General features: G+C 37.3%; 1 long non-coding RNA gene across 1 annotated transcript in view; it reads right to left on the bottom strand.

The window, feature by feature from the left end:
• The window catches only part of LOC144339899 (uncharacterized), a 45,694-nt gene that overhangs the window by 3,888 nt on the left and 17,599 nt on the right, over window positions 1-24,207 (bottom strand). The window contains exon 2 of the long non-coding RNA XR_013415475.1: window positions 8,797-8,937. This is a non-coding gene — a long non-coding RNA (uncharacterized LOC144339899). The remainder of the gene's footprint in view (window positions 1-8,796; window positions 8,938-24,207) is intronic.

Here is a 24,207-nt window from a genome sequence, read left to right as displayed (position 1 = left end):
TGGTATCTATCATAAAATTTTTGCCTTGGATTCTTTAATTGGAGGCAAAAGTTAGTTTTATTTAAAATGGAAAAAAAGTGATTCACAAAGATATGTTCTAAACGTGAAAAGATATCATAATTTTTTGTTTAAAAATATTTTACTTTATTTTATTTTACTTTTTAGAGGCAGGTCTCACTCTGTCACCCAAGTTGGAGTGCAGTGGTACCATCATAGCTCACTGCAACCTCAAACTCCTGGGCTTAATTGATCCTCCCACCTCAGCCTCCCAAGTAGCTAGGACTACAGGCACCTGCCATCAAGCCCAGATAATTTCTTATTTTTATTTTTGGAGGGATGGGGATCTCACTATGTTGCCCAGGTTGAACTCCTGGCCTCAACCAACCCTCCCACCTCAGGCTCCCAAAGTAGTGGAATTGTGTGAGCCACCATGCCTGGCCCCAAGAAAAGGGTTTTAGAGATATTTATAATAAATTTGATTTTCTAAGAGTCTGATGTTCCGTTTCCAGTATTATATTGCATCACTGATCTACAGCTTCCATTTTTAGTTCTTCACTCATACTGTCAACATTCACTGAACAAAGAGAACACGACAATGTTAATTCATTTTCTCTAAGTTTTAAGACAGAGACCCTTTCCTGAAATATGTTTTCCAACTCCACAATTTTAGGAATGTAGCTGCCTAGAACATCACTTTAATATCTGGGAACCAACTTCATTGCAGAAAAGTGGAACATATTTTTTCTCGTGAAGTTAGTGATTTAAATCATACATTTATGCAATTATTGTTAAAACTCATGCAGAGAAATATGTTTGATGAATGGGAATTTCAAATCTAAAGGTTTGGTTCATTCTTCGATGGTGATCTAAGGTAGGGATTTTTGTCTTAGATGACATGAGCCATCTGATTTCTTTAAAACTAATAAAAAATGTTACTTTGTATTTTCTTCTGTTCTAAATTCCCTAAAAAAGTAATATTTGATAGTTAATTATGTTATTTACATAATCTAAAAACAGTGCCTGTTTTTAAAAACAAGAATGGATTTCATGAGCAGTTTATGCCTGATATAATTCAGTATTATTACAAATGTTATTCATATATATCTTTTCTCTTTGCATCAACTAACAGGCAAAATAACCAGATAGCATCATAATCACAGGATCAAATTCACATATAACAATATTAACCTTAAATGTAAATGGGATGATGTCCCAATTAAAAGACACATACTGCCAAATTGGATAAAGAGTCAAGACCCATCAGTGTACTGTATTCAGGAGACACATCTCATGTGCAAAGACATACATAAGCTCAAAATAAAGGGATGGAGGAGAATTTACCAAGCAAATGGAAATTTTAAAAAAATGCAGGAGTTGCAATCCTAATCTCTGATAAAACAAACTGTAAACCAACAAAGATCAAAAAAGACAAAGGAGGCCACTAGATAATGGTAAAAGGATCAATGCAGCAAGAAGAGTTAATTATCCTAAATATATACACACCCAATACAGGAGGACTCAGATTCATAAAGGAAGTTCTTGGAGACCTACAAAGAGACTTAGACTCCCACACAATAATAGTGGGTGACTTTAACACCTCATTGTCAATATTAGACAGATCAACGAGGCAGAAAATTAACAAGGATATTCAGGACTTGAACTCAGCTCTGGACCAAGTGGACCTAATAAACATCTACAGAACTGTCCACCCCAAATCAACAGAGTATACATTCTTCTCAGCACCTCATTGCATTTATTCTAAAATTGACCACACAATTGGAAGTAAAACACTCCTCAGCAAATGTAAAAGAACAGAAATCACAACAAACTGTCTCTTAGACCACAGTGCAATCAAATTAGAACTCAGGATTAAGAAACTCACTCAAAACCGCACAACTACATGGAAACTGAACAACCTGCTCATGAATGACTACTGGAGAAATAACGAAATGAAGGCAGAAATAAAGATGTTCTTTGGAACCAATCAGAACGAAGACACAATGTACCAGAATCTCTGGAACACATTTAAAGCAGTGTGTAGAGGGAAATGTATAGCTCTAAATGCCCACAAGAGAAAGCAGGAAAGATTTAAAATTGTCACCCTAACATCACAATTAAAAGAACTAGAGAAGCGAGAGCAAACAAATTCAAAACCTAGCAGAAGGCAAGAAATAACTAAGATCAGAGGAAAACTGAAGGAGATAGAGACACAAAAAAACGCTTCAAAAAAAAAAAACAATCAATCCAGGTGCTCGTTTTTAGATAAGATCAACAAAATAGACCTCTAGCCAGACTAGTAAAGAAGAAAAGAGAGAAGAATCAAATAGATGCAATAAAAAATGATATAGAGGATATCACCACTGATCCCACAGAAATACAAACTGCTGTCAGAGAATACTATAAACACCTCTATGCAAATAAACTAGAAAATCTGGAAGAAATAGATAAATTCCTGGACACATACACCCTCCAATGTCTAAACCTGGAGGAAGTCAAATCCCTGAATAAACCAATAACAGGTTCTGAAATTGAGGCAGTAATTAATAGCCTACCAACCAAAAAAAGTCCAGCACCGGACAGATTCACAGCCGAATTCTATCAGAGGTACAAAGAGTGGCTGGTATCATTCCTTCTGAAACTATTCCAAACCATAGAAAAAGAGGAAATCCTCCCTAACCCAATTTATTTATTTTTATTTGTTATTTTAAAAATATTTTTTAAATTATACTTTACGTTCTCGGGTACATGTGCACAACATGCAGGTTTGTTACATAGGTATACATGTGCCACGTTGGTTTGCTGCACCCACCAACTCGATATTTACATTAGGTATTTCTCCTAATGCTATCCCTCCCCCAGCCCTCCCCCTCCCCAAGAGGCCCTGGTATGTGATGTTCCCTGCCCTGTGTCCATGTGTTTTCATTGTTCAACTCCCACCTATGAGTGAGAACATGTGGTGTTTGGTTTTCTATCCTTGTGATAGTTTGCTGAGAATGGTTTCCAGCTTCATCCATGTCCCTGCAAAGGACATGAACTCATCCTGTTTTATACCTGTGTAGTATTCCATGGTATATATGTGCCACATTTTCTTAATCCAGTTTATCATTGCTGGACATTTGGGTTGATTCCAAGTCTTTGCTATTGTGGATAGTGCCACAATAAACATACATGTGCATGTGTCTTTATAGTAGAATGATTTATAGTCCTTTGGGTATATACCCAGTAATGGGATCACTGGGTCAAATAGTATTTCTAGTTCTAGTTCCTTGAGGAATTGCCACACTGTCTTCCACAATGGTTGAACTAATTTACACTCCCACCAACACTGTAAAGGCGCTCCTATTTCTCCACATCCTCTGCAGCATCTGTTGTTTCCTGACTTTTTAATGATTGCCATTCTTATTGGTGTGAGATGGTATCGCATTGTGGTTTTGATTTGCATTTCTCTGATGACCAGTGATGATGAGAATTTTTTTATGTGTCTGTTGGCTGCATAAATGTCTTCTTTTGACAAGTGTCTGTTCATATATTTTGTTCACTTTTTGATGGGGTTGCTTGTTTTTTTCTTGTAAATTTGTTTAAGTTCTTTGTAGATTCTGGATAATAGCCCTTTGTCAGATGGGTAGATTGCAAAAACTTTCTCCCATTCTGTAGGTTGCCTGTTGACTCTGATGGTAGTTTCTTTTGCTGTGCAGAAACTCTTTAGTTTAATTAGATCCCATTTGTCAATTTTGGCTTTTGTTGCCATTGCTTTTGGTGTTTTAGTCATGAAGTCCTTTACCATGCCCATGTCCTGAATGGTATTGCCTAGGTTTTCTTCTAGGGTTTTTATAGTTTTAGGTCTTACATTTAAGTCTTTAATCCATCTTCAATTAATTTTTACATAAGGTGTAAGGAAGGGATCCAGTTTCAGCTTTCTACCTATGGCTAGCCAGTTTTCCAAGCACCATTTATTAAATAGGGGATCCTTTCCCAGTGCTTGTTTTTGTCAGATTTGCCAAAGATCAGAAGGTTGTAGATGTGTGGTGTTATTTCTGAGGTCTCTGTTCTGTTCCATTGGTCTATATATCTGTTTTGGTACCAGTACCATGTTGTTTTGGTTACTATAGCCTTGTAGTATGGTTTGACGTCAGGTAGCGTGATGCCTCCAGCTTTGTTCTTTTGGCTTAGGATTGTCTTGGCTATGCAGACTCTTTTTTGTCCATATAAACTTTAAAGTAGTTTTTTCCAATTCTGTGAAGAAAGCCATTGGTAACTCGATGGGGATGGCACTGAATGTATAAATCACCTTGGGCAGTATGGCCATTTTTATGATATTGATTCTTCCTATCCATGAGCATGAAATGTTTTTCCGTTTGTTTGTGTCCTCTTTTATATCGTTGAGCAATGGTTCATAGTTCTCCTTAAAGAGGTCCTTCACATCCCTTGTAAGTTGTATTCCTACGTATTTTATTTTCTTTGTAGCAATTGTGAATGGGAATTCACTCATGATTTGGCTCTCTATCTGTTGTTGGTGTATAGGAATGCTTGTGATATTTGCACATTGATTTTGCTTCCTGAGACTTTGCTGAAGTTGCTTATCAGCATAAGGAGATTTTGGACTGAGACAATGGGGTTTTCTAAATATACAATCATGTCATCTGCAAAAGGAACAATTTGACTTCCTGTTTTCCTAACTATTATATTGAATACTCTTCATTTCTTTGTCTTGCCTGATTGCCCTGGCCAGAACTTCCAATACTATGTTGAACAGTAGTGAGAGAAGGCATCCTTGTCTTGTGCTGGTTTTCAAAGGGAATGCTTCCAGTTTTTTCCCGTTAAGTATGATATTAGCTGTGGGTTTGTCATAAATAGCTCTTATTACTTTGAGATATGTTCCATTGATACCTAGTTTATTGAGAGTGTTTAGCATGAAGAGCTGTTGACTGTTGATTTTGTCAAAGGCCTTTTCTGCATCTATTGAAATAATCATGTGGTTTTTGTTGTTGGTTCTGTTTATGTGATGGATTACGTTTATTGATTTGTGTATGTTGAACCAGCCTTGCATCCCAGGGATGAAGCCGACTTGATCATGGTGGATATGTTTTTTGATGTGCTGCTGGATTCACTTTACCAGTATTTTATTGAGGATTTGAGCATCAATGTTCATCAGGGATATTGGTCTAAAATTCTCTTTTTTTGTTGTGTCTCTGCCAGACTTTGGTATCAGGATATGCTGGCCTCATAAAATGAGTTAGGAAGGATTCCCTCTTTGTCTAATGTTTGGAATAGTTTCAGAAGGAATGATATCAGCTCCTCTTTGTACCTCTGGTAGAATTCAGCTGTGAATCCATCTGGTCCTGGACTTTATTTGGTTGGTAGGCTATTAATTATTGCCTCAATTTCAGAACCTGTTATTGGCCTATCGAGAGATTCAACTTCTTCCTGGTTTAGTCTTGGGAGGGTGTACGTGTCCAGGAAATATCCATTTCTTTCAGATTTTCTAGTTTATTTGTGTAGGGGTGTTTATAGTATTTTCTGATGATAGTTTGTATTCCTGTGGGATGGTGATGATATACCCTTTATCACTTTTTATTTTGTCTATTTGATTCTTCTCTCTTTTTTTCTTTATTAGTCTTGCTAGTGGTGTATCTATTGTGTTGATCTTTTATAAGAAAAAAAAAACAGCTCCTGGATTCATTGATTTTTTTGAAAGATTTTTTGTGTCTCTATCTCCTTCAGTTTTCCTCTGATCTTAGTTATTTCTTGCCTTCTGCTAGGTTTTGAATTTGTTTGCTCTCGCTTCTCTAGTTCTTTTAATTGTGATGTTAGGGTGACAATTTTAAATCTTTCCTGCTTTCTCTTGTGGGCATTTAGAGCTATACATTTCCCTCTACACACTGCTTTAAATGTGTTCCAGAGATTCTGGTACATTGTGTCTTCGTTCTGATTGGTTCCAAAGAACATCTTTATTTCTGCCTTCATTTCGTTATTTCTCCAGTAGTCATTCATGAGCAGGTTGTTCAGTTTCCATGTAGTTGTGCAGTTTTGAGTGAGTTTCTTAATCCTGAGTTCTAATTTGATTGCACTGTGGTCTAAGAGACAGTTTGTTGTGATTTCTGTTGTTTTACATTTGCTGAGGAATGTTTTACTTCCAATTGTGTGGTCAATTTTAGAATAAATGCAATGTGAAGCTGAGAAGAATGTATATTCTGTTGATTTGGGGTGGACAGTTCTGTAGATGTCTATTAGGTCTGCTTGGTTCAGAGCTGAGTTCAAGTCCTGGATATCCTTGTTAACCTCCTGTCTTGTTGATCTGTCTAATATTGACAGTGGGGTGTTAAAGTCACCCACTATTATTGTGTGGGAGTCTAAGTCTCTTTGTAGGTCTCTAAGTACTTGCTTTATGAATCTCGGTGCTCCTATATTGGGTGCATATATATTTAGGATAGTTAGCTCTTCTTGTCGACTTAATCCCTTTACCATTATGTAGTGGCCTTCTTTGTCTCTTTTGATCTTTGTTGATTTAAAGTCTGTTTTATCGGAGACTAAGATTGCAACCCCTGCTTTTATTTATTCATTTATTTTGCTTTCCATTTGCTTGGTAGATCTTCCTCCATCCCTTCATTTTGAGCCTACGTGTGCCTCTGCCCTTGAGATGTGTCTCCTGAATGCAGCACACTGAGACATCTTGACTCTTTATCCAATTTGGCTGTCTGTGTCTTTTAATTGGGCATTTAGCCCACTTGTATTTAAGATTAATATTGTTATGTATGAATTTGATCCTGTCATTATGATGTTAGCTAGTTATTTTGCCCATTAATTGATGCAGTTTCTTAGTAGCATTGATGTGTTTACAATTTGGCATGTTTTTGCAGTGGCTGGTACTGGTTGTTGCTTTCCATGTTTAGTGCTTCCTTCAGGAGCTCTTGTAAGGTGGGCCCGGTGGTGACAAAATCTCTCAGCATTTGCTTGCCTGTAAAGGATTTTATTTCTCCTTCCCTTATGAAGCTTAGTTTTGTTGGATATGAAATTCTGGGCTGCAAATTCTCTTCTTTAAGAAAGTTGAATATTGGCCCCCGCTCTCTTTGGGCTTGTAGGGCTTCTGCTGAGAGATCTGCTGTTAGTTTGATGGGCTTCCCTTTGTGGGTAACCTGACCTTTGTCTCTTGCTGCCCTTAATATTTTTTTCCCTAATTTCAGCCTTGGTGAATCTGAAAATTATGTGTATTGGGGTTGCTCTTCTCAAGGAGTATCTTTGTGGTGTTCTCTGTATTTCCTGAATTTGAATGTTGACCTGCCTTGCTAGGTTGGGGAAGTTCTCCTGGATGATATCCTGAAGAGTGTTTTCTAACTTGGTTCCATTCTCTCCATCACTTTTGGGTACACCAATCAAATGTAGATTTGGTCTTTTCACATAGTCCCACATTTCTTGGAGGCTTTCTTCTTTTCTTTTCACTCTTTTTTCTCTAATCTTGTCTTCTCACTTTACTTCATTAATTTTATCTTCAGTCTCTGAGATCCTTTCTTCCACTTGATCGAATCGGCTACTGAAGCTGTGCATGCATCACAAAGTTCTCGTGCTGTGGTTTTCAGCTCCATCAGGTCATTTAAGGTCGTCTCTACACTGTTTATTCTAGTTAGCAATTTGTCTAACTTTTTTTCAAGGTTTTTAGCTTCCTTGCTTTGGGTTAAAACATGCTCCTTTAGTTCAGAGAAGTTTATTATTACTGACCTTCTGAAGCCTACTTCTGTAAACATGTGAACTTCTTTTCCATCCAGTTTTGATTCATTGATGGCAAGGAGCTGTGATCCTTTGGAGGAGAAGAGGTGCTCTGGCTTTTGGAATTGTCAACTTTTCTGCTCTAGTTTCTCCCTGTCTTTGTGGTTTTATCTACCTTTGGTCTTTGATGTTGGCGACCTACAGATGGGGTTTTGGTGTGGATGTTTTTTTGTTAATTTTGATGCTATTCCTTTCTGTTTGTTAGTTTTCCTTCCAACAGTCAGGCGCCTCAGCTGCAGGTCTATTGGAGTTTGTTGGAGGTCCACCCCAGACCCTGTTTGCCTGGGTATCACCAGTGGAGGTTGCAGAACAGCAAATATTTCAGAACATAAAATACTACTGCCTGATCCTTCCTCTGGTTGCTTTGTCCCAGAGGGGCACTTGCCTGTATGAGGTGTCTGTTGGCCCCTACTGGGAGGTGTCTCCCAGTCAGGCTACATGTGTGTCAGGGACCCACTTGAGAAGGCAGTCTGTCCATTCTCAGAGCTCAAACACCATGCTGGGAGAACCACTGCTCTCTTCAGAGCTGTCAGACAGGGACGTAAGTCTGCAGAGGTTGTCTGCTGTCTTTTGTTCAGCTATGCCCTGCCCACAGAGGTGGAGTCTAGAGAGTTGTTAGATCTTGCTGAGTTGCAGTGGGATCTGCCCAGTTCAAGCTTCCCAGCCACTTTGTTTATCTACTCAAGCCTCAGCAGTGGTGGATGCTCCTCCCCGTGCCAGGCTGCAGTGTCACAGGTCAATCTCAGACTGCTGCACTAGCAGTGAGCAAGGCTCCACGGGTTTGGGACCTCCAAGCCAGGTACAGGAGGGAATCTCCTGGTCTGTTGGTTGCTAAGACCGTGGGAAAAGCACAGTATTTGGACAGGAGTGTACCATTCCTCAAAGTACAGTGTGTCATGGCTTCCCTTGGCCAGAAAAGGGAATTTCCCTGACCCCTTGTGCTTCCCAAGTGAGGCGACACCCTACCCTGCTTCAGCTCACCCTCTGCGGGTGGCACCCACTGTCCAACCAGTCCCAATGAGATAAACTGTGTACCTCAGTTGGAAATGCAGAAATCACCCATCTTCTGTGTCGATCATGCTGGGACCTGCAGACCAGAGCTGTTTCTATTCGGCCATCTTGGAAGCTACCCCCGTAACCCATCTTATGAGGACAGCATCATCCTGATACCAAAACCTGGCAGAGAAACAACAAAAAAAGGAAATTTCAGGCCAATATGCCTGATGAACATCAATGCGAAATCCTCAATAAAATACTGGCAAAGCAAATCCAGCAGCACAACATAAAGCTTATCCACCATGATCAAGTCAGCTTCATCCCTGGGATGCAAGGGTAGTTCAACATATAGAAATCAATAAACATAATCCATCACATAAACAGAACCAATGACAAAAACCATATGATTATCTCAATAGATGCAGAAAAGACCTTCGACAAAATTCAACAGCCCTTCATTCTGAAAACTCTCAATAAACTAGGTATCAATGGAACATATCTCAAAATAATAAGAGCTATTTATGACAAACCCACAGCCAATACCATACTTAACGGGCAAAAACTGGAAGCATTCCCTTTGAAAACTGGCACAAGACAAGGATGCCCTCTCTCACTACTGTTCAACATAGTATTGGAAGTTCTGGCCAGGGCAATCAGGCCAGACAAGAAAATAAAAGGTATTCAAATAGGAAGTGAAGAAGTGAAATTGTCCCTGTTTGCAGATGACATGATTGTATATTTAGAAAACCCCATCATCTCAGCCCAAAATCTCCTTATGCTAACAAGCAACTTCAGCAAAGTCTCAGGACACAAAATCAATGTGCAAAAATCACAAGCATTCCTACACACCAATAACAGACAAACGGAGAGCCAAATCACGAGTGAGCTCCCATTCAAAATTGCTACAAAGAGAATAAAATACGTAGGAATACAACTTACAAGGTATGTGAAGGACCTCTTCAAAGAGAACTACAAACCATTGCTCGAGAAAATAAGAGAGGACACAAACAAACGGAAAAACATTTCATGCTTATGGATAGGAAGAATCAATATCATGAAAATGACCATATTGCCCAAAGTAATTTATAGATTCAATGCTATCTCCATCAAGATACCAATGATTTTCTTAGTAGAATTGGAAAAAACTACTTTAAACTTCATATGGAACCAAAAAAGAGCCTGCATAGGCAAGACAATCATAAGAAAAAAGAACAAAGCTGGAGGCATCACGCTACCTGACTTCAAACTATACTATAAGGCTACAGTAACCAAAACAGCATGGTACTAGTACCAAAACAGATTGGAACCAGTACCAATTTGGCACTGGTACCAAAACAATGGAATAGAACAGAGGCCTCAGAAATAACACCACACATCTACAACCATCTGATCTTTGACAAACCTGACACAAGCAATGGGGAAAGGATTCCATATTTAATAAATGGTGTTGAGAAAATTGGCTAGCCATAAGCAGAAAACTGAAACTGGTCCCTTTCCTTACACCTTATACAAAAATCACTTTAAGATGGATCAAAGACTTAAATGTAAGACCCAGGACTACAAAAATACTAGAAGAAGACCTGGGCAATACCATTCAGGACATAGGCATGGGCAAAGACTTCATATCTAAAACACCAAAAGCAATGGCAACAAAAGCCAAAATTGACAAATGGGATCTAATTAAACTAAAGAGTTTCTGCACAGCAAAAGAAACTATCATCAGAGTCAACACACAACCTATAGAATGGGAGAAATTTTTTACAGTCTATGTATCTGACAAAGGGGTAATATTCAGAATCTACAAAGAACTTAAACAAATTTACAAGAAAAAAACAAGCAACCCCATCAAAAAGTGGGCAAAGTACATGAATAGACACTTCTCAAAAGAAGACATTTATGCAGCCAACAGACACATAAAAAAATGCTAATGATCACTGGTCATTAGAGAAATGCAAATCAAAACCACAATGAGATACCATATCACACCAGTTAGAATGGGGATCATTAAAAAGTCAGGAAACAACAGATGCTGCAGAGGATGTGGAGAAATAGGAGCGCTTTTACAGTGTTGGTGAGAGCGTAAATTAGTTCAACCATTGTGGATGACAGTGTGGCAATTCCTCAAGGAACTAGAACTAGATATACCATTTGACCTAGCGATCCCATTACTGGGTATATACACAAAGGATTATAAACCATTCTACTATAAAGACACATGCACATGTATGTTTATTGCAGTATTATTCACAATAACAAAGACTTGGAACCAACCCAAATGTCCATCATAGACTGGATTCCGAAAATGTGGCACATATACACCATGGAATACTACACAGGTATAAAACAGGATGAGTTCATGTCCTTTGCAGGGACATGGATGAAGCTGGAAACCATCATTCTCAGCAAACTATCACAAGGATAGAAAACCAAACACTACATGTTCTCACTCATAAGTGGGAGTTGAACAATGAGAACACATGGACATAGGGAAGAGAACATCACACACTGGGGCCTGTTGGGGTTTGGGGGCCTAGGGGAGGGATAGCATTAGGAGAAATACCTAATGTAGGTAATGGGTTGATGGGTGTAGCAAACCACCATGGCATGTTTATACCAATATAACAAAAGTGTACATTCTGCACATGGACCCCAGAACTTAAAGTATAATAAAATAAAAAGAAACTATAAAAAAAGGAATAGATTTCATGAGCAGATTATGCCTGACATAATTCAGTATTATTGCAAATGTTATTAATATATATCTTTTTTCAATATATTCAGCTTTTGATTCAAAAGAGACACAACTTCAATCTCCCTACCAAGTTTATCTAACAGCTCCTGCTCGTTTTAATAAGAAACAACTTTGTGTTTCAATTGATATATCTTTTATTTGATATATATTTAATTGATGTTTTCATTTTTGCTTATTAATAGCTGCATATATATGTATATATTTAATCTTTACCATTAAAACAAGATCACAGTTACCATATTCAGTGCTGAGCACCCTACCTGCTATGCCTAAATACCAAACTTTTCTAATCTACCTGGAAATACTGTTGTAATCCTTTTAATGTAACGACCCCTAGAATGTTAAAATGTTTTAAGAAAAAATGCCAAATGAGCATTAGAGTGCCAACTAAGGCATTAGAAACACTTTCAAATTTTAATCTTGTATTTTACATAGATTTATTAATATTTCTTAAATCATATTACAAATGAAGTATTTTTTCCAAGAGGTAAAATAAGATTAATTATTGTTTTGCTGTTGCTATGTTGAACTATTTTCTTTATGGTTTCATTTCTTTTAGTAAATTCACGGAGTTTTGATTCTTGATTTATATAGTAAAAACTATGAATAAATAGTCTAGACCCAGTTTTTTTTAAATAAGAAAAGAATGTAAAAGCACTCAGATAGTAAAGAGATTAGTTGAATCCTTGGTGAAGGAAATTAGCAGCAATCTGAAAGGTATGGAGTATAGAATCTATGAAATTATATCAGAAGATAAGAGTAAGAATCAGATAAAATCTTAACATGATTGAAACTGGAAGATGCTTAGAGATCTATGATGTTGCAGACTTGCATAGCTAAGACCTACCTTAAATGCAGCCTTAGTGTCCCCCTTTACCTAGCTGGCCATTCCGAACTGTAGGAAATGGGTTGGCATGTTCACTTCTAGCACAGGTAAATTTACCCAGGAAATATGTAGTGCCCATGTTTCACGTCCTGGTATCCAACTGCTGCTCAATAAGTGAAGAAGATGAACTTATCCCTTGTCCTGCTGCAACATCATATACCACAGTCAGGAAAAAAAAAAAAAAAAGTACTTTGCTATTTAAAATAAAAACTTTAAAAAGGTACTATCTTTAGCAATAGGTGAAACTGATTCTCTTACAAAAATAAATGTGACCCTGAAATTTGCATAGCTGACTTCTACAGATAGTGATAATTCTAGGAGATACTAATCAAATGAAGGGGAAAAAATTTTGCTTTTCTGCCATGAACAGAATAACCTTGGTAACTTTTAGAGTATTGCTGTATTTTTGCTTCGGTAAACTAATTCTTTTTAAATCTGAAGTTTGAAAGTAAGAGTCATTTTATTTTCTCAATGCTTTTGTTTCTGAGTATTTCCTTAACATAAGTAATTATTTCACAGTCCAAAATATTCTATCTAGTAACCTCAGCCCATCTTAGACATTAACTCTAATATAAAGTTTGTATTCATTGTGATAAGCCCTGCATATTTTGTTATTTAAGGTGTTTGTAAAAGCTAACTTGTTAGAGTATCTGATATTCTGAACATGTGATTTTTATCTGAAATGTGTAATTTATGTTACATTTGTGACTTGGATTTAGCATGTGTAGAATTTTATTAAATCTGTAAACTGATCCTGAATGTTTAAGAGAATTTGATTTACAAGAGATAAGCACTAAGAATGATCTTGCTGATGTGTTTTGTTTGGCTACCTCAGTCTATGTTTGAAGTGTTCAAGAAGGTCAGATACATTATATCTGTACTTGTTGCTTTTAAATGATAAAGGTTGTAATTCTCCAAGTGTGGTTCCCATATCAGTAGCATCAGCATCATCTGGAAAAGTGTTAAATGTGCATATTTAACCTCAGACCTACTATATCAGAAACTGTAGGGATGGAGTCCAGCAGTTTGTGTTTTAATAAACTCTCTAGACGTTTGAGAACTACTGGCTTAAGTTAACTTAATTAAATAAGTTTATAAACAGGTTATTTGTTCAGGGGAATTTAAACTGTTAGGGGAAGATTAGTTAAAGAGTATTTGAGGCCAGGCACAGTGGCTCACACCTGTAATCCCAGCACTTTGGGAGGCCGAGGCAGGCAGATCTTGAGGTCAGGAGTTTGAGACCAGCCTGGCCAGCATGGTGAAACCCCATCTCTACTAAAAATACAAAAAATTAGCCATGCATGGAGGCACACACCTGTAATCCTAGCTACTTGGGAGGCTGAGTCAGGAGAATAATTTGAATCTGGGAGGTGGGGGTTGCAGTGAGCAGAGACTGTGTCACCACACTCCAGCCTGGGCAACAGAGTGAGACTCCATCTCAAAAAACAAAAAAAAAGTGTTTGACTTTTCTTAAGAGATTTAAAATTATTTTATTTATAAATGGAAAATCATTATTTTTTAGTTGAACCCAATGCCTTAAAAAACTAGGTTTTAACATTTTTGACTTTAATAAATTTAATATTAATTTAAATACAAGCAATGATAAGTAGTTTTTCAGCACACAAAAGTCCTTTTTGAATTTTACAAAATTCAACTGATGAAGACCTAGATATATTTTAATTTTGCTTGTGTATTTCCCTGGTGACACTAATGTCAGGTCCAACAATTATGTGAGCTTAGGGTTCCTTCCTCCTCATTTCATATGTTTCAAAAATATAGGAAAAAAAGATGTGCTAGATTAGAAAGGTTATAACAAAGGAAGAGTTTTAAGGCTGGTTAGGAAACCAGCATGCTTCTGCGAATTGCAGATCCTAGTACTAAAGAACTGGCCACCTCAAAATTACTCGTTTTCTGTCTAGTGCTAAATTGTTTTCCAAATGTCAGAGGAACAATTTTCATTATAATAGAAATCCTGGTGCTTTATATCTCCACAGTAAAGTGATGGTGCCAAGTACTGCATTTTCAGTTTTGTAATTCTAAATTTGTTCAAAATATTCAATGGAATTAGAAGATAATAAACTATACAACCTACATTACTTCTGTGTGGCAAAAGATTTTAGTAGTTCTGGGAAATCAATGGCCATTGAAATTATGCTTAGAACATGTAGCACGTGACAATAAAAGGTATTGTTACTGACAATAAACGGTATTGTTACAGATAGACATGACAGAAAGTTTGTTAAAGTAGATCAATATATACTGGACTTACTCAACCGTGAGTCATTTCTGCCAAACCACTTTAGAGGCAGAGCTATTTTTCTCTTGAATCCTTAAGACTTTGTAGTGTACTTAAAATCAATTTTATCACATTAGGGATTCTGCATTAATATGAATCCTTACCATCTCACATTTATGACAGTTCAAATAAAGACATAAAATACTATAAAGTACATAAGGTACTTTTCTTTTTATCCACCGTAATTTCCCTTCTGTCCCCTGAAGCAGTATTTGACCTTAGGAAGCCACTTTCTTTCTGAAATATTCTCACACTTTTAGTGATGAGCTTCAGTTAGCTCCTACCAACATATGAGAGCCAACTGTTAATTTTTCAGGAATCCCATGATCCAGTTGATTAAACTAGCCATTATTAAACACTAAAGTACAACAATTTACAATTAGGTTACATATTTTTATTAATACATAATAATTATGCACATTTATGGAGTATGCGTGGTATTCTATTACATCCATAGAATGTCAATGATCAAGTCAGGGTATTTAGGATATTCATCACCTTGAGCATTGATCATTACTATGTATTGGAAACATTTCAAGCCCTCCTCTCTTGCTATTTTGTAATATATAATGCATTATTGTTAACTATAATCATCCTAGTCTGTTATCGAACGTTAGAACTTATTCCTTCTATCTAACTGTATGTGTGTACCTATTAAACATCTCTTCTTCATCTCCCTACCCCTACACATAACCTTCCCAGCCTCTGGTAACTCCATTATACTTTCTACCCCCATGAGATAAACGTTTTTAGCTCCCACATGTGAGTGAGAACATGTAATATTTGTCTTTCTATGCCTGGTTTATTTCACTTAACATAATGACCTCCAGTTCCATCCATGTTGCTGCACATGACAGAATTTTATTCTTTTTTCATGGCTGAATAATATTCCATTGTGTATATATACCATATTTTCTTTATCTATTCAACCACTGATAGACACTTGGTTGATTCCATATCTTTGCTATTGTGAACAGTGCTGCAATAAAAATGGGGGTGCAGGTATCACTTTAATACACTGATTTCCTTTCCTTTGGATAAATACTCAGGACAGAATTGCTGGATCATACGGTAGCTCTATTTTTTAGTTTTTGACAAATTGCCATACTGTTTCCATAATGGCTGTATTAATTTATGTTCCTACCAACAGTATATAAGAGTTCCCTCTTCTCCACATCCTTGTCAGTACCTGTTTTGTTTTGTTTTGTTTTGTTTTGTTTGATAACAGCCATTCTAACTGGGGTAGGATGATATCTCATTGTGGTTTTGATTTGCATTTCCTTGATGAATAGTGATGTGCATTTTTTCATGTACCTGTTGGCCATTTGTGTGTCTTTTTTTGGGAAATGTCTATTCAGATCTTTCGCTTTATTTTTTAATGGGATTATTTGAATTTTTGCTATTGAGTTGTTTGACCTCCTTATATATTCTGGATATTAGTTCCTTGTTGGGTGGATAGTTTGCAAATATTTTGTTCCATTCAACAGGATGTCTCTTTACTATGTTGACTACTTCCTTTGCTGTGAAGAAGCATTTAATTTAATATAGTCTCATTTATCCACTTTTGTTTTCATTGCCTGTGGTTTTGAGGTCTTAGCTATAAAATCTTTGCTTAGACCAATGTCCTGGAGTGTTTCCCCTATGTTTTCCTCTAGTAGTTAGTTTAAGGTCTTATATTTAAGTCTTTAATCCATTCTGAATTGATTTTTGTATGTAGTGGGAGATAGGGGCCTAGTTTCATGCTTCTACATAAGAATATCCAGTTTTCCCAGCACCATTTATTGAAGATAGTGTCCTTTCCCTAACGTATGTTCTCGGCACCATTATCAAAAATCAGTTGGCTATAAATACATGGATTTTTTCCAGGTTCTTTTATCTCTTCCATTGGTCTATGTGCCTGTTTTTATACCAATACCATGCTACTTGATATTGACCACTATAACCTTGTGATATACTTTAAAGTCAGGGCATGTGATGCTTCCAACTTTGTTCGTATTGCTCAGAATTTCTTTGGCTATTTGGGCCCTTTTTTAGTTCCATATGAATTTTAAGATTGTTTTTTCTATAAGTGAAAAATGTCATTAGTATTTTGATAGATATTACATTGAATCTGCAGATTGCTTTTGATAGCATGGTCATTTTAACAATATTATTTTTTCTAGTCCGTGAGCATGAAATATCTTTCTATTGCTTTGTGTTCTCTTCAATTTCTTTCATCAGCGTTTTGTAGTTTTCCTTGTAGAAGCCTTTTACTTTCTTGGGAAATTTATTCCTAGGGTTTTTTTTTTTTTTTTGGTAGCTATTGTAAATGGGGTTGCCTTCTTGATTTCTTTTTCTTTTAGTTCATTATTACTGTATAGAAATGCTATGACTATTGTATGTCGATTTTGTATACTTAAACTTTATTTAAGTTGTTTATCGAATCTAAGAGTTTCCTGGTGGAGTCTTTGGGTTTTTCTAAATACAAGATTATGTCATCTGCAACGAGGGATAGTTTAAGTTTCTCTTTTCCAGTTGGGGTGTCTTTTATTTATTTCTCTTGAGTAATTGCTCTGGCTATACTTCCGGACTATGTTGAATAGGAGTGGTGAAAATGGGATGGGCATTCTTGTCTTGTTCCAGTTCTTAAAGGAAAGACTTTCAGCCTTTCCCCGTTCAGTATGATGTTAGCTGTGGGTTTGTCATATTTGGTCTTTATTATGTTGAGGTATTTTCCTTCTACATCTGGTTTGTTAGGAGTTTGTTTTATCATGAAGGGTTGTTGAATTTTATCAAATGCTTTTTCTGTGTCTATTGAAATTATCATGTGGTTTTAATCCTTTATTCTGTTAATGTGATGGATCACATTTATTGATTTGCATATGTTGAACTATCCTTGCATCCCTGGAAGAAAACCCACTTGATCATGGTGTATTATTGTTTTGATGTGCTTTTGGATTCAGATTGCTGGCATTATTTGGGGGATTTTTTGTGTCTATGTTTATCAGGGTTATTGGCTTGTAGTTTTCCTTTTTTGTGCCTTTGGTTTTGATATCAGAGTAATGCTGGCCTTGTAGAAGAGTAAAGGAAGAATTCTCTACTCTTCAATTTTTTTTGAATAGTTTGAGGAGAACAGTGTTAGTTCTTCTTTATAAGTTTGGTAAGATTTTGACAGTGAAGCCATTTGGTCTGGGACTTTCCTTTGTTGTAAAACTTTTAAATTACTGATTCAATATTGTTACTCATTATTGATCTGATTAGGTTTCCTATTCATTTCTGATTCAATATTGGCAGGTTGTATATATCCAGGAACTTATCCATGTCTTCCGGGTTTTTCAGTTTGTTAGTTTTCGTAATAGTCTCTGATGATTTTTGTATTTCTGTGATATAAGTTGTAATGTCTTCTTTTTCATTTCTAATTTTGTCTATTTTGGTCTTCTTTCTTCTTTTTTTTGGTCTAGCTAGTACCTTATTGTATTATTCCATTCTCAAACTGCTATAAATACACAACTGAGATTATGAAGAAAAGAGGTTTAATAGACTCACAGTTTTGCATGGCTGGGGAGGCCTCAGGAAACTTACAATCATGGCAGAAGGTGAAGGGGAAGCAGGCACATATTCACATGGCTGGAGAAGAGAGATAGAGAGAGAGGGGAGAGGTGCTACACACTGTTAAACAAGCAGTTCTTGGGAGAACTCTATCACAAGAACAGCAAGGGAGAAGTCCACATTTATTATTTAATCACTTCCCACCAGGCCCTTCCTCCAACATTGAGGATTTCAATTCAACATGAGATTTGGGTGGGGACACAGCCAAACCATATCATTCCACCTTTGGCCCATCCAAAATCTCATGTCCTTCTCATATTTCAAAATACAACTATACCTTCTCAACGGTCCCCAAAAGTCTTAACTCATTCCAGCATTAACTCAAAAGTCCAGTCCACAGTCCAAAGTCTCATCTGAGACAAAGCTAGTTCCTTCTGCCTGTGAGCCTGTAAAATCAAAACAAGTTAGTTACTTCCAAGACACAATGGAGGTACAGGCATTGGGTAAATACTTTCCAAAAGGGAGAAATTGACCAAAACGAAGGGGCTACAGGCCCCATGCAAGTCTAACACAAAGTAAGGCAGTCATTAAATCTTAAAGCTCCAAAAAATCTCTTTTGACTCCATTCTCATATCCAGGCCACAATGATGCAAGGGGTGGGCTGCCAAGGCCTTGGGCATCTCCATCCCTGTGGCTTTACAGGGTGTATCTCCCATGGCTGCTTTCATGGACTGGCATTGAGTGCCTGTGGCTTTTCCAGGTTTACAGTGCAAGCAGTAGATGGATCCACCATTCTGGGGTCTGGAGGATGGTGGCCCTCTTCTCACACCTCCACTAGGCAGTGCCCCAGTGGGAACCCTCTGTGGGCACTCCAACTTCACATTTTCCCTCCACACTGCCCTAGTAGAGATTCTCTATGAGGTCTCTTCCCCTGCAGCAGACTGCTACCTGGACATCCAGGCATTTCCTTACATCCTCTGAAATCTAAGTGGAGGCTCCCTTGCCCTCTCAGCACCCAACTGCAGGCTTAACATCATGTGGAAGCCACCAAGGCTTGGGGTTTGCACCCTCTGAAGCAAAGGCCTGAGCTGTACCTTGACCCCTTTTAGCCACAGCTGGTGGAGTGACCACAATGCAGGGTGCCATGTCCTGAAGCTGCACAGAGCAGTGGAGCCCTGGGACAGGCCGATGAAACCATTTTTCCTCCCTTGGCCTCCAAGCCTGTGATGGGAGGGTCTGCTGCAAATGTCTCTGAAATGCCTTGGAAGCATTTTCCCCAATGTCTTGGCTGTTAACATTGGGCTCCTCTTTACTTATGTAAATTTCTATAGCCAGTTTGAATTGCTCCCCAGAAAATGGGTTTTTCTTTGCTATCACATGGTCTGGCTGCACATTTTTCCAAACTTTTATGCTCTGCTTCTGTTTTAAATATGTTAGTTTCAGATCATTTCTTTGTTTATATAGATGAGATTAGGCTTCAGAAGGAGCCAGGCCACATCTGGAAAGCTTTGCTGCTTAGAAATTTCTTCTGCCAAGCCAGGTGTGGTGGCTCATGCCTGTAATCTCAGTAATTTGGGAGGCTGAGGCAGGTGGATTACCTGAGGTAAGGAGTTTGAAACCAACCTGGCCAACATGGTGAAACCCCTTCTCTACTAACAATACAAATATTAGCTAGGTATGGTGGTGGCCACCTGTAATCCCAGTGACTCGGGAGGCTGAGGCAGGGGAATCACTTGAACCTGGGAGGCGGAGGTTGCAATGAGCCAAGATCGTGCCATTGCACTCCAGCCTGGGTGACAAGAGCAAAACTCCGTCTCAAAAAAAAAAAAAAAAAAAAAAAAGAAAGAAAGAAATTTCTTCTTCCAGATACCCTAAATCACCTCTCTCAAGATCAAAGTTCAACAGATCTCTAGAGCAGGGGCACAATGCCACCAGTCTCTTTGCTAAAGCATAGCAAAAGTGACTTTTACTCCAGTTCCCAATAAGTTCCTCATCTCCACCTGAGACCACCTCAGCTTGGACTTCATTATCCATATTACTATTAACATTTTGATCACAACAATTTAGCAAGTGTCTAGGAAGTTCCAAACTTTCCCTCATCTTGTTGTCTTCTTCTGAGCCCTCCAAATTGTCCCAACCTCTGCCTGTTACCCAGTTCCAAAGTCACTTCCACATTTTCAGGTATCTTTATAGCAATGCCCCAATTTTCTCAGTACCAATTTTCTATATTAGTTGATGCTTACACTGCTATAAAGACATACCTGAAACTGGGTAATTTATGAAGAAAATAGGTTTAATTGACTCACAGTTCCTCATGGCTGGGGAGGCCTCAGGTGGCAGAAGGGGAAGGGGAAGCAGGCACATCTTCACATGACTAGAGAATGGGAGGCAGGGCAAGGTGCTACATACTTTTAAATAAGCAGTTCTTGGGAGAACTCTTTCACAAGAACAGCAAGGGGAAATCTGCCCACAGGATTCAATCACCTCCAACCAGGCCCCTCCTCCAACACTGAGGATTACAATTCAACATGAGATTTGAGTAAGGACACAGCCAAACCATATCACTTGTTGACTTTATCTTTTCAAAAAGCCAACTTTTCATTTTATTGAACATTTATATTTTTTTTTCGTTTTTTTTTTTTGGTTTTTTTTTTTTTTGCCCCTGTTTTGTTTAGTTCTACATTGATTTTTTATTTCTTTCCTTTTACTAACTTCAGGTTTGGTTTGTTCTTGCTTGTCTGTTTCTTGAGGTGCATTGTTAGATCATTTATTTGAAATCTTCTCAGTTGTGAAAGGTGTTATTGCTATAAATTTCCATGTTAGCTCTGGTTTTGCTATATTCCATAGGCTTTGGTATGTTGTATTTCCATTTTCATTTTTTTCACAAAAGTTTTTTTATGTCTTTCTTAATATTTTCATTGACTCAACAGTCATTCAGGAGCATACTGTTTAATTTCCATGAATTTGTACAGTTTTCAAAGTTCCTCTTGTTATTGATTTTTAATTTTATTCCACTGAGATCTGAGAAGATAATTGAGATGACTTCAATTTCTTAAAATTTGTTGAGACTTGTTTTGTGGCCTAAAATAGGGTCTATCCTGGCGAATACTCCATATGCTGATAAGAATCATATATGTTTTGCAGCTCTTGAGTAAATGTTTTGTACATGTCTGTTAGGCCCTTGTGCTCTAAAGTGAAGTTTAAATTCAATGTTTCTTGTTAATTTTTAGGCTAGATAATTTGTCTAGTGCTGAGAGTGTGTTGCTGAAGTTCCCAACTATTATTGCATTGTAGCCAATCTCTTTATTTAAATCTAATATTTGCTATATACATAAGGGGTGCCCAGTTGTTGAGTGCATATATTTACTTACAATTGTTATCTCCTGCTGATTTTGATTGCTTTATCATTTTGTAGTGACATTTTTGATTTTTTACTCTTTTTGACTTAAAGTCTGTTTTATTTGATATAATTATGGCTACTCCTGTTCACTTTTGGTTTTTCATTTGTATGAAATATCTTTTTCCATCCCTTTATTTTCAGTCTGCATGTCTTTACAAGTACAGTGAGTTTCTTGTGGGCAGCATATAGTTGGGTCATTTTTTAAAACTCCATTTAATTTAATGGATTAAATTTAATTTTTTAAATCCATTCAGCCAGTTTTCTGTATTTTAAGTTGAAAATCTAATCTGTTTATATTCAAGGCTCATATTAATGTGTGAGAACTTATTCCTTTTATAGATATAGACCAATGGAACAGAAGAGAGTCCTCAGAAATAATACCACACATCTACAGCCATCTGATCTTTGACAAACCTGAGAGAAACAAGAAATGGGGAAAGGATTCCCTATTTAATAAATGGTGCTGGGAAAATTGGCTAGCCATAAGTAGAAAGCTGAAACTGGATCCTTTCCTTACTCCTTATACGAAAATTAATTCAAGATGGATTAGAGACTTAAATGTTAGAACTAAAACCATAAAAACCCTAGAGGAAAACCTAGGTAGTACCATTCAGGACATAGGCATGGGCAAAGACTTCATGTCTAAAACACCAAAAGCAACGGCAGCAAAAGCCAAAATTGACAAATGGGATCTCATTAAACTAAAGAGCTTCTGCACAGCAAAAGAAGCTACCATCAGAGTGAACAGGCAACCTACAGAATGGGAGAAAATTTTTGCAATCTGCTCATCTGACAAAGGGCTAATATCCAGAACCTACAAAGAACTCAAACAAATTTACAAGAAAAAAACAAACAGCCCCATCGAAAAGTGGGCAAAGGATATGAAGAGACATTTCTCAAAAGAAGACATTCATACAGCCAACAGACACATGAAAAAATGCTCATCATCACTGGCCATCAGAGAAATGCAAATCAAAACCACAATGAGATACCATCTCACACCAGTTAGAATGGCGATCTTTAAAAAGTCAGGAAACAACAGGTGCTGGAAAGGATGTGGAGAAATAGGAACACTTTTACACTGTTGGTGGGATTGTAAACTAGTTCAACCATTATGGAAAACAGTATGGCGATTCCTCAAGGATCTAGAACTAGATGTACCATATGACCCACCCATCCCATTACTGTGTATATACCCAAAGGATTATAAATCATGCTGCTATAAAGACACATGCACAGGTATGTTTATTGCGGCACTATTCACAATAGCAAAGACTTGGAATCAACCCAAATGTCTATCAGTGACAGACTGGATTAAGAAAATGTGGCACATATACACCATGGAATACTACGCAGCCATAAAAAAGGATGAGTTTGTGTCCTTTGTAGGGACATGGATGCAGCTGGAAACCATCATTCTTAGCAAACTATCACAAGAACAGAAAACCAAACACTGCATGTTCTCACTCATAGGTGGGAACTGAACAATGAGATCACTTGGACTCGGGAAGGGGAACATCACACACCGGGGCCTATCATGGGGAGGGGGGAGGTGGGAGGGGGGAGGGATTGCATTGGGAGTTATACCTGATGTAAATGACGAGTTGATTGGTGCTGACGAGTTGATGGGTGCAGCACAGCAACATGGCACAAGTATACATATGTAACAAACCTGCACGTTATGCACATGTACCCTAGAACTTAAAGTATAATAATAATAAAAAATAAATTAATTTAAAAAAAAAAGAACTTATTCCTTTTATTTTGTTCATTGTTTTCTGGTTGTTTTGTATATCCTTTGTTACTGTCTTTCTCTCTTATTGTTTATCATTGTGGTGTGTGATTTTCTGTAGTGGTAACATCTGATGTCATTTTTCTTCCTCATTTGCATGCCTGCTTTACCAGTAAGTTTTATACTTTTGTGTGTTATTATGATCATACATATTTGATCATAATACCAAATATATTGATTGATCTGAGCTGATTGATTTGATCAATCAACTAAATTGATTGATCTGAGTCCTTTTTCTTCCTATTTGCATGCTTCCTCTACCCATGAGTTTTATACTTTTGTGTGTTATTATGATCATATATGTTTTTCTTTGGCTCCCAGATATAGTAATCCCTTAAGCATTTCTTACAGGACCAGTGTAGTGAAGAATTCCCTCAGTTTTTGCTAACCTAGGAAAGACTTTATTGCTTCTTCATTTTTGAATGATAATTTTGCTGGTTGTAGTATTCTTGGCTGATAGTGTTGTTTTCTTTCGGCACTTTGAATACATCTCCCATTCTTTCTGAGCCTGTAAGGTTTTCACTAAGAAGTAAACTGTTAACCTGATGAGAGTTCCCTTGTATGTGACTAGATATCTTTCTCTTGCTGTTTAGGGAATTCTTTGTCTTTGACTTTTGATAATTTGACTATAATGTGTCTTAAAGAAGATTTTTTTTGGGTTGTGTCAATTTGGAGATTTTTGAGCTTCCTATATCTGTGTATCTCAATCTCATTTGTGTGCCATAGGATGGGAATACATCCAACTAAAATTCAGGGACCTTCTACCTCAGTAAAATTTCTAGGGGTCCAGTGGTAT

This window comes from Macaca mulatta, chromosome 3 (assembly GCF_049350105.2).
Source record: "Macaca mulatta isolate MMU2019108-1 chromosome 3, T2T-MMU8v2.0, whole genome shotgun sequence".
Lineage (NCBI taxonomy): Eukaryota > Metazoa > Chordata > Mammalia > Primates > Cercopithecidae > Macaca > Macaca mulatta.
This window is presented reverse-complemented; position numbering and strand designations above follow the sequence as displayed.